General features: G+C 36.4%; 1 protein-coding gene across 7 annotated transcripts in view; it reads left to right on the top strand.

Moving 5' to 3' along the window:
• Positions 1–12079, top strand: part of LOC118146324 (uncharacterized) — a 531773-nt gene that overhangs the window by 301774 nt on the left and 217920 nt on the right. The window lies entirely within an intron of this gene.

Here is a 12079-nt window from a genome sequence, read left to right as displayed (position 1 = left end):
GAGAATCTTAAAGAAAAAAAAGGAAGTATGGGGGTTTGGAATTACTTTTTTTGAGGAAATAAAGTAGAATCCCACAATGAAATAATTGCTTGAGAAAGAACACATCTCTTTAAAGAACAAATATAGGGACAGGGAGTTATTCTCACAAGATACTAGAATCATCGTCTGTGAATCTCTTGCACTCTCCTGGGTATTTGTTCTAGTTCTGGAGTCATAGGGGATGTATACAAAACAGCAGTCATGGGAGAGTAAGGGAAGCCTGTTTTATTTTTTAAACCGTGTTTTAAATTAAGCCATTTAGTGGATTACCTTTGAGAGAGGTAAAGAAAAATTGGAAAACAATGAAAAAATCCAGAAAAAAAAATGGGTAGGGAAAGAAGTGGTCACATGCAAATTAAAAAAAAAAAAAAGGAGGAAGAACATAAGAGGAAACAAACTGAAGGTTTTTTTTTTTTTTGGTGACTTTATGAGGTACCTGGTACTGTAATAGTTCTTTTACAGTCTAATTCTTTTTATCATTTCAAAAAGTATTCCATTTTACAGATAAAATTGAGGCACAGATCTAACTATTACATAGCACACACAGCTGCTTTTATCCATAATCAAGGTCAATGTCTGTGACTGGAACTACCATACTTTTCTATGACAGGTTTCTTAGATTTGGATTTAGAAGACCTGGATTCAGTCTTACAGTCTTGCCCTGTCATGTATCAGCTATGATGTTTTGTTTTGTTTTAATATAGAGTCTTGCTCTGTCACCCAGGCTGTAGTGCAGTGGTGCAATCTTGGCTTACTGCAATCTCTGGCTCCCAGATTCAAGCAGTTCTCCTCCCTCAGCCTCTGAATAGCTGGGATTGCAGGTGTGCACCACCACACCTTACTAATGTTTGTATTTCTGGTAGAGATGGGGTTTCACTTTGTTGGACAGGCTTCAATTCCTGGACTAAAGTGATCCACCTGTCTTGGCTTCCAAAATGCTGAAATTACAGATGTGAGCCACCACACCTGGCCTGATGTTAAATTAATGCAACATTGGTTTATTTATTAAGTGCTTACTATGTGCCAGTGGCGCTTCTAGATACCTAGGAATCAGCAATGGATTAAACAGATAAAAATTCCCACTTGCATACAGCACATATTTTAGTGGGGGTAGCTGCTTGCAGGGGCCCTCAGACAAGTCAATACCCTTCTCTTAGTTTGTCTCATGACCTCTAAAATGAGACATTTATAATATGTCATTCACAAGATCTGTTTCTATGACTGAACTTGACAGCTATAAACTGTGATATGCGTTACAAATACTATTCTCTGATCATTTAGAACATGCCTGGCATACAGTGGTGCTCAGTAACTGCTGCATGAGAGGGAGGGAAACAAGAGAGAAAGAGAGGCAGGAGAGCAGGTGGGAGTGATGGCTGTAGGTTCTCTTCAGTGGCTTCTGGTTACAGATGATCCAGTCATATTTCAAGGCAAAAGCAGAGTACAGTATTGGTAGAGATGGATCTTTTCAGTTCAATCCCATGAATATATTACTTGTAAAAATAAAATTATAGTCTATGCTTCCAAAGAAAATAGTTGATATTTGGAATTGGAATGGTAGGATTGATGTAGAGATCATCAAAGCAACATCTAGGGGATCACATGGGTAAGACGGAGACCTTCACACTCAAGGAGCCATGTGTTCATAGTACAATGGATGTTAGAGTTTGCTCCAATTCCCTTGGCCTTCTGCCCTCCTTACCTTTTAAGAAAAAAAAAAAGTAATTCTGGCATGGTTGTCCATAAAATACCAATTACGGTTAAAATGGCATGAAATCTCAGGCCTAGACTCGGCATCTCCCACTCTGTCCATGACAGGACATTACCTCTAATGTCCTTTAGATATTTCTGGCTCATTCAGGTCTCAAGGGTGGTGAATCTTGTGTTTAACTGGTGTCTGCCATCTTGCAAACATGTGTGAGTCAATGCTTATTGCCCTGTACGTAGTGAGACTCATGTAGAGGCAACAATCATTTGAACTGATTGAAGTACTCAGGTTTGGCAGATTTTCTAAAGTCAGAGACAAGATCTCAGAGAACCATACATACAGACACACACATACCCACAACATAAGGCAAGGTATGGCCACACAACACAAATGAGAGACACTTCATATATGTTAGAATTTGTTTTGCCATCCCAGGTACCAAATAGAAATGGAGATAAACTTTGTGGAGGGATTAAAACTTTATTTTCACATAGTAGCACTTACACTATGTTCTTTTTACCCCTGCTGAGCCATGCCAAATGCCACATTCTTACTCTACTTAATCTTTCCATTATGTGTTTATTTGGACCAGGCAATGGCATTGATGTCAAACCAGCTGGTTTCAGGGCAGATAAGAGCATTCTGACATTCTCTGAAGGGGCTTGACTTATAAAGGCAGTACTTGTAGCTGTTTCTGTTTGAAGAACTTTTGCACAATTTGATAATCATAAACTATTTTAAATGTAGCAAAAACCACTTCATTCAAAGTTCAGTAACAATTTGGTAGTAGTAACATACTCTCTCATGACTCTGCTTTCAAGTCTACTAAATGGAAGATTCTATCTTCTGACTTGAGAAAGCTTGCTATTTATAGAGCATTTATTTATGTCCGAAGCACATTTAAATATAAATTGCAATACTTAATGCCTAGTTTTATAACATGTCATTTACAATCCATTAAGCATTTTATTTCACGAATTGTATAAGAAACAGATTTATAGACCTCAATTATGGTATTAATAAGAGATGATGAAATCTCACTGAAGATATATTTCCCTTCAGTTTTTACAGAACTTTATTGTTACAGCATGATGTGAACTAGATTCTTAATGTTTTATTATAAGAAGGCTGGAAACAAGTGTTCTGATAGGGAGAAGGCATAAGAAAACTTTCATATCATTACTAAAGATTATTTCGTAAAACCAATGAGGAAAAAATAGGCATGTATTGAGTTTTGACAGAATATTTTAAATCAAGTTGGAAAATAAGTTTTATTTGTTCTCATGGTATATAGTAGTAAACTATTTCTAAAGTGTTTATTTTTCTAGATAAGAGCCCCAACTACTCACTGAATGTGGCAGTTCATGTATTTGAGGTCACAGGCTTAAGTGTATTCCTCTCATGTTTTGATTATATACATTTAGAATAAATTTCAAGATAATTTAACATCTTCAACTTTTATTTACAAAGGGCATCTGGATGGGTCAATGAGTATGAAAGGGGCTATATTCTTGGATTACCAAGCACACTGCATTCCAATGTCATCACAGTTAGAGAAATAATAATTAGAAATAAAATGATGCAAAAGGCAGATGACCCAGAGATATGAGGAATGAGGTTTCAGAAATAATTCAGGGTTGAATAAAGTGGCACCTGATGTAGAATGTATGTACCTAGGGGCTTGGGCCCAGGAAGTGGAGCATAAAGTTGGGCAAACTTCCAGGAGGCAGGGAAACTACTGTCAACTTGCTCTGGATAGGTGAAAGAGAAGGGACTCAGGTGACTGACATATGAAATAGAAATATGGAAACATCTTGAACTTTCTGAGTCAAAAAAGAAAGCTCTTCCAGTAATAAATATGAGCAATGTTAAAGACAAAGCTGCATCTAGCAGTAAGGATTCTTAAGCTACATTTGCTGCTCATGCAGTGTCAAGAACCTTAACTGACAGAATGGAAGACCATAACTTGTCTGGGATATGATCTAGTTGGCATCCATGTTTCCCAGGTGGAAATTACACATAGGTTTCAAAGCTTCGAGGACTCAGTGAGGATTAAGAATGATCTGCTGCCGACTTTTTTCCCAGGAAGAGTCCAGGGAAACAAAACAGCTCTACAATCACTATTTCTGCACAGACAGTAGTACACAGAGGTTGTAAAACCATCTGGCTCTCTTCCCTGTGTAGGAGTTGTGTGTGGGAGAACTCAAAGGACTGATTTCACTGCTGGCATCTGAGAATTTCAGTCCATTTAAAATGATTGACTACAATTTCTAAATTGTGATTTGCAACTAGTGGTTAGGATTGCCTCCTTTCCCTATATTTGTAAATGGTGTGCATTAATTACAATCTTATTTCTTTGCTTAAGAGAATCAGTCAGACTGAATTAAAGTAACAAAGTCACTTATATTTGCTTTATACCATTTATTTGCACAAGGAATGTCACTATTGCTATTTTCAGTGCTTTATTTCCTTTTGCTATGAACATTATCAGTTTTATTAGTCATTATTTTTGTTTCTAACGTGTTTTCAAGATGTTGATGACAGTATGTCATTATCAAATAAGAAGTTTGCAGTAACTTTTGACTCTTTATATACGGCACAGTATAACTGATTTGTACAGTAAATTAAAATTATGTTATCATGGAATTTACCCTTGTATAGAACTTTTAACAATTATTTGTTTAAATTTGAAATCACTATTTTAAATAGGAGACAAAAGCCTGCAGAAGTGAAATGATTCAGCCAACATCATACAGTGAATTAGTGACAGTTCTAGGATTAAAATTCAATGGTTTATGTATTCAGTACATATTATGAGATAAATGTCATCCTAAGGTTTTACCTATACTATCAGTACATATTATGAGATAAGCATCATTCTAAGGCTTTACCTATACTAACTAACATAATTCTCATAATTACTGCATGTAGTGGGGCTACATTATCCTCATCCTAAAGATGAGGTAACTAAAAGCAACTTTCTCAAAATCATCCAGCCGGTGACTAGTAGAGCAAGGAGTAGGAACCAAGGCTTCTGTTGCCAGGGTTGCCATATCTTAATCTCAAAGATACTGATTTGAAGTCCAATGTCCTATATACTTTGAAGGTCATTATTAAAAATATATTCATGGTCTTGTTTATTTGTCAAAACATAGAAAAATATTGCTGTAACAACCTAAAGGAGATAGAGACTAAGTAATACCCAATTTTATAGATAAACAGATTAGAGACAGAAATAACACATGTCTAGTTTAGCTCATGAACCAGTAGCAAAACAGAGCAAAACTCTTTTATTTTACTTATTGCTTAAGTATTCAGAGCAAATGACTGGTTGGCTTTACTCCTGTCAACCCCAGCGTATTTTTGGCATCTATTATCTGTCTTCTTCAGTTTCCTCAAACCAGGGCTCACCTCCTTGCATAGAGATAGTGTTTCTCCGGTTAAGTCATCCAGCTCCCTCTACACTGCCCACAATAACATAGGGTTTAGTATTAAATCAGCCAATTGGGTAATTCTTCTGCTCATCAGGATCCTAATTTTCAGCCTGAGCAACTTTGCTGTTCATTGGACTTAGAATCAAGCTAGTATTTCTACTGTACTCTCACAGATTCCAAGATCTATACCTTATCATCCTGTGTTAGTCATGGAATATTCACATTTCTGGACTCAAGCAGTCATCTACACCATAGTCCACATGAGAGAGGATCTGTTAGGGCCCCTGGTTCTGATGGCCTCTTTGTAACTTTCATAGAGTCTTACAGGAAAGGCAAGTCCTATGTTCTCTTCTCTTCTAACATTCAAAGATAAAAAGAGCATGAGACCATGTATGCTATATGAAGACTGTAGCACTGTAATTATAATCCAGCAGTGTAATCATAATTGTTATTTTAGGTACTTTTAGGGGCTGAAAATGACTTCAGAGGACCAAAGCTGGCCCTAGAATAACATTTTTTCCTTTGACCTTAAACTACAGAGGTACCTCATGCACTTTCCATTGTTTTTGGAGCAATTTTTTTTTCAAATTGAAAATAATATAAAACTATGCTATATTAAGGTAAAGATGCCTTTCAAAGTATATTCATATTTTAGATATTTTAATTTAAATAAATAATTTTTGGGAGGGTAACAATATCAGCAATTTATATTTGAGTGCGGGAGAAATTTTGTGCAGGATGTTTTCAGATCCCCTAATGCTACATTTAATTAGAAATAACCACTTACTAATAAATAATTCCATTCTTGAAGAATAGCTTCCTTATTGTTTGCCTTTTACCTCTTTCTGTTCTTTCTATAAAAACTAAAGATATTACCTGGAAAGGAAGGACCATTATTATGCCTATTTACTCTCTGCCCTGGTTATCCTATCTAGCAGAAGTATGATCTACACATCCAAGGCCGAGTGAGCCAATATTAAGCTCCACTGGTTTATTCAACCTCATGACTAGAAGACATAAAAGCAAGAGTTGCAAACATTTTCACTAAAACGACAGCACAGCAGGGAACTATCACTTGTGACAGAGGAAATAGATGAGTAAATCGTATTTCCCTATGTTCCAAATGGGAGCAGAAGATGCCCAGGATAAAGCAGGAAAGCATGAAAATGTACTGGAGCAGTGTTAGACACAAATGGCATTGGAAAACATCTGAAAGCCTGCAAATGGCCAAATGGCAGTAGTCATTCATTCATTTGTGTGGATTTCCAAGGGCTACACGTCATATTTCTATGTTCTATCCAAAATTTTGGTAGAAATACAAGGACACGACTATTAGCTGCTTCTGTTAACCAGGTGTCTGTCGTATACACACACACACACACACACACACACGTGTGTGTGTGTGTGTATATAAACTTATTGCTGAACACTTTATTAAATATGTATTGAATTTCTGATCAAGATAGAACATCACCATTTTAATTAGAGAATACTCTAAAATAAAAAAAAAATCCCTCCTATTGCACTCTGTTAAGCCTTTGTTAAATGTCTGTCTTAGTAACACTAAGTGGGTTGGAGAAAATCCTGGGGCCATGTGGCATATGTCACAAGGACCTCCCTCCCAATATCATGAGTTAATATTGCAACATTCTAGAGAAGAACATAATTTTGTCCATATATGTATATGCACAATGTTACATGCATAGATTGCCATGGTCGTCAAGCCAGGGCTTTTAGGATATCCATTACCCAAATGATGTACATTGTGCCCATTAAGTAATTTCTCACCTTACTAGCTTGAGTAAATTTTTATACTCTCAAATACTCATGTTTCTGCATGAATAAAATGGGGTTACTAACAGGAGTATTTATCCCAAAGAGTAATATATAATGTAATGTTATAATACATCTAAAATAGCACATTTTCTGGCACATAATTCGTGTTTCATAAGTGTTATCTACTTTGCTATGACTACATTGACTAATGGAGATACCAAAAAGTGGAATAATTCCCCTATTGTTCTGTAGTTAACAGTGGAATTGAGACTAAAATGTAATCTTTATGCCTCACCAAGTTCTCTTTCTCCTCCTCCTGGGAGTTGTGTTTCAAGAATAAAAAATTTCCTTCCTACCGCAGCGGCAGCTCATCCTCCTGTTTCAACTCAGAAGTCCTTCTCCATTACCACCCCTGTCAAGTGAGAAGCTGCTGTTTCTCCTACTAATGAGCAGGGCAGGTCAGTGGTACTGATAGTATCTTCCTCCTCTTGGAATCAGTGGGCCATCCATAGCCATTAGTGCTTCTCCTGGGGTCCCCATGATGTTACAAGGTGGTGTTAACAGGTAAAAGAGATTCAGTGCTGCTGGACAAGCAGGGAGCCTTACAGAGTTTGTGAAGGTCAAATGGGAGCAGAATTGGGATGTGGGTATTTACTGCCACTGATAGAGTTCTGCTAATGGAGAACGGACTCTAAACAAAAGTAGGATTAGTCCTTCACACTTGTTTGGTTATTGCTGCCTTCCTTCTTAAACACCCTTCAAATGGCTGGTTTTTGGTTGGTCAAATTACATATATGTGCAGAAATCTTATCAAATCAGTGAACAAAGGTACCCAGAAAAAATCACTATGTTAAGTTTTTGCTGAATGCCTGTTTTAGTAACACTGAGTGTTTGGGTTGGAGCAAATCCTGGGATCATGTGCCCTATGTCACAGTAAACTCCCTCCCAATGTCATGATTTGATATTGCAACATTCGAGAGAAGAACATAATTTTATTAATAAATATGTATTGAATATCTGATCAAGATAGAACATAATCATTCATTCTCCATCTGGATTGTGATTTTAAAATTCAACATAAAATATTTAGGTCTTGGGCTGGTATATTAGTAGGATTGTTCCTAATTCTTTGAAGGAGGTAAAGACTTGAAGCTGGAACTCAAAGGTTTGCTTTTCCAAGTTAACTCTTTTGGGGTGAGTTGACTCCTAAAATATTCATGATGAAATATGAGTATAAAAGTACTTAAGCAAGAAAAAATGTGATTTCTTGGTTGAAAAGCTATTTGCAGTAATCAAATATTCATTTGGTTCATTTGCATCAATCAAACTAAACTGTTGCTACAGTAATTATGAGACATTGGAAGGATACTTAGAATATGTTTAGACTCAGGTAAGCTTCAGAAGAATGATCTCTCTTCCAGAAGTGATTATGTAATGATAATTTTCAAAAAATAATTGAAATTAAGTTGAATTAACCTAAACCTTAATTTTATTTATATTTAGAAGAAAAATACACATCCTGAAGTATGATGGCAGAGGGGCTGTGTGCAGCAAATCTTGTGAATTTACCCTTCACTTAATTGACTGAGTGAGATAGCTTGAGTGGCAATACTGGAATACATTTGCAAAATTAAAGCATCTGACCCCACTGGTCTATTCTTATCTTTTGTTTTTCCAAACTGGATCTCCTCTTTCTTAGACCTAATGGGCCTTAGGTCGTCCACTATTGTATTGCTTTGGGCACTAGGTTTAGCAAACTTGATTTTAAAATTTGTTTTATGTTTCATACTGACTTTTCAAACACCCAGGTTAAAAGTAAAAATTCTGTCAGTAATGCAAACATATCCAAATATCTAGGGATTTTTATATTGGGAAGGCAGAATAGCTAAGAGCTGACAGCATTTCATAGTTTCCATAGGTTTAAAAATATAGCCCTGGTGTATTTCTTCAGTCCCTGAAAATCATTGAAAAGAATTAATGGTTTACTTTACCTCATTTTATTTAAGAATTTTTTGGCTGTATCTATCTTATCATGAAAACTATGAAACTGATCAGGGAATAGTGTGAGTCTGATGCAAATTTAATTAATTACACCAGAATTGTTGCCAGCTAAAATCATAGGCATTAATATTATGAGATGCACCAGGCAATTCATCAGAAAAGAAATTTGGGAAAATACCTGGGTCTTTGTAACTGCTAGAATCCAGGGATATCCAAGACTGGTGTCACAAAAGGTGAATTGAAATGCTTTGTTAGTGCAGATATAAACAGAATGTAGCCCCCCCACCCCGCCCCTGGAGGGCCATGAGAATCAGCATCCTGCCACCAAGTTGAAGAGCCCTTTAATCACTTCAGGTAGGTGATTATCTCCTTAAAATTCTCATGGAAAAAGATATCCCCATTTCTCTTTATAGACTGAATATTGCTATAAAAGAATGTCAATGCTGAGAATTAGGATTTTTGCAAACTGAAAGTGTGGATTTCTCTTCTTTGATCATCTGGTTTGATTTAATTCTACTAAATGTCAGGCACTGTTCTGAATATTTAGGATAAAGTGGAACAAAGGGGATAAGACACTTGCATATCAACTATTCTAATGGAATAAAAGATAATAAATATGTAAACAACATAATTATAAATGTTATGAAGTAAAAGAGTGGATTTGAAGGGACAGAGATGCTTCATAGAAGCTGATTAGGTAGGGCTCTGTTGTAAGGCTGATATATACCTGAATGGAGAGAAGATTAAATGCACAAAATGATATGGTGTATTGGAAAGAAATCCAGATGTGTGACATTGGATAAGCTTATTAGCCTCTGTGAACATCATTTTCTGGTTCTGTTAACCAGCATATGTTTTTGGTAATAGAATATCTGCTAATCAAATTTCATGTCTGCCCAAGGTGCTTCTGAACTGAATTGTTTGACATTTCTGGAGGAATGTGGGAATCCTGGTGAACACTCCTTAGTAAAGATCTCAGAGAACAGCCTGATAGAGGAGGAAGGCTGGCTTCTCATCTATGTTCAACGTTCTACCTACAGCAAATACTTTCAAAATCAGGCAGCCTAATGCTCGAGGGCCATATGAAGTTACCTGTATAAATGAAGCAACTTGCTTTTCCAAGGATGTGCTTATTTGACCCAACCAGGCTGTAGTTGACATTCCAATAGGCTATCTCTCTTTGGACCCATATAGTGTTAGACTGCTATACTCCTTTTTCCTAAACCACCCATAATCAGAAAGAGACAGATGGCAATCTCATCTCTTTGCTGAAGCTGGTAACATGGTAAAGATGATAGACATTCACTACAGGCATAAAACACGCTTGGGTCCTGGCACACAGGGCATTGGAGCCCTAAGATCAGGATTCTCCTTCTAGAGTGAGTTAGAAGCTGGTCACCAGGTCTATCTGGCTTCTGGAATAAAGCTCCTTCAAGCAGTGTATGTCTGTACCACAGGTACATTCCACTAACTGAGGCTCACTAATCCCACCTGACAGCCTCCTTCTTATTACTGCCCTTTAAAGCTGCTTTTTCTATGGTCTATGAGATTTAAGTCTGAAAGGTGAAAATAGTATTCTGAAGAAAAACAAAAGAAGGAGGGGCTTACCTGATGCTAAATGCTGTCTCTTCTTCAATGAGAGGCTAAATTCTCAAGAGAAATCCTGTAATTAAGAAATCCATTTAAGTTTGTTTTACCAGCCAGCCTCAAGCTTAGTTGCCTTGTAAACTTTTTTTTTTTTTTTTTTTTTTTACCTCTCAGAGAACATCTATTAGTATCTTGTTAAAAACAAACAGTTTAGAATTAGCTTCAGAGAGAATATTTAAAAGGAAGCATAGTGGAAACCTGACAGCGATGAGAATAGGCTTTTGTTCAACAAAAGGCAGAGCAAGTGCACTGATACTGAGATGGTTTTATCAATGCTTTAATAAGAAATTTTCTTAGGTAGGAATATAACTGAGATTAGGAAAGAAACTCTTTTCCATGCAGACCCTTGGTAAGGCCATTGCAAAACGTTTGCTCAGAGTCTCAGTATGACCATGTAATCTTATTAGAACAAAGTGTGCAATTAGAAGCTTATAATTACTAAATCTTTCTCTAGTTTCTTAATTTTAGTGCCAAAATTTGATGACAGGATGGGTTCTCAAAGGAGCAGAAGCTGCTTCTAGCTTGCTGCTGCTGTATTGGAAAATCAATTCATTCTTAATGGCTTGCAAGTGATTTTGACTCCTAGCATGCTTCAAATTTAGACATCTAATTTGGAAACTTGATACTAATTTGGAAATCTTTATACTAGGTGGCAACACAGGAAACTGCTCTCCTTTAATCGCTAGGCTAACCGAGTCCTATTCTTTTTGGTTTGACTTCCTAAATGAAAATGTGCAGTTGGGAAACAGATACTCAAATTACATGATTCAGACTTCTTCAGACTCCAGTCTCTGCTCTTTTATCTTGTCTTTGTCATTGCTGTCTTGATGGACTTTAAGGTGTGACTCTGAAGTTGGTCCCCATCATTGCTGTTGTCTATGTGTTCTGAACAGTTACTCAGATAATCACCTAGATGCCATTGATCAAAGCCTGTCTGGTCTTCAGTATGATCACATTAAGATTGATTTTTATCTTAATGGAGAGTAGATCTTAGAACCATGAGTAGCACTATTTCTTTTTTGTCCTCTTTGTCTTAAGATATGACTTATTAATTTTTTTTGCCATTGGGTAAAAGCAGTTGCTGGCTGAAGAAATTGGTAAAACTAGAGTGAAAGCAGAAAGACTAGTAAGTTAAAATGAATTGCTCCTCATTCATTCAGATTTCAAAACTTAAAGTAGCAATGTAAAAATATTTAGATTCTCTTAAGCCCCATTTTATCTTTAGCCCAAGTTTCTGCATTTAGCACCTAGGATTAGAGAAGAATAAAACAGTATGCAATTACCACACGCAAGTCTTTATGAAGATCTCCTAATATCCTGGAAGGCAGATATGAAAAGGCAAATTACAGTAATTTTTCCACACTGTTATTTTGATATTTGATATTTACTAATGTAGATTTTCTCACTTAATGTTGATGATCTGTCATTATCTAGTTGTAAAGATTTTTGTAAACAGGAAACTGATTTCTGTCAG

Source organism: Callithrix jacchus, chromosome 12 (assembly GCF_049354715.1).
Source record: "Callithrix jacchus isolate 240 chromosome 12, calJac240_pri, whole genome shotgun sequence".
NCBI lineage: Eukaryota > Metazoa > Chordata > Mammalia > Primates > Cebidae > Callithrix > Callithrix jacchus.
This window is presented reverse-complemented; position numbering and strand designations above follow the sequence as displayed.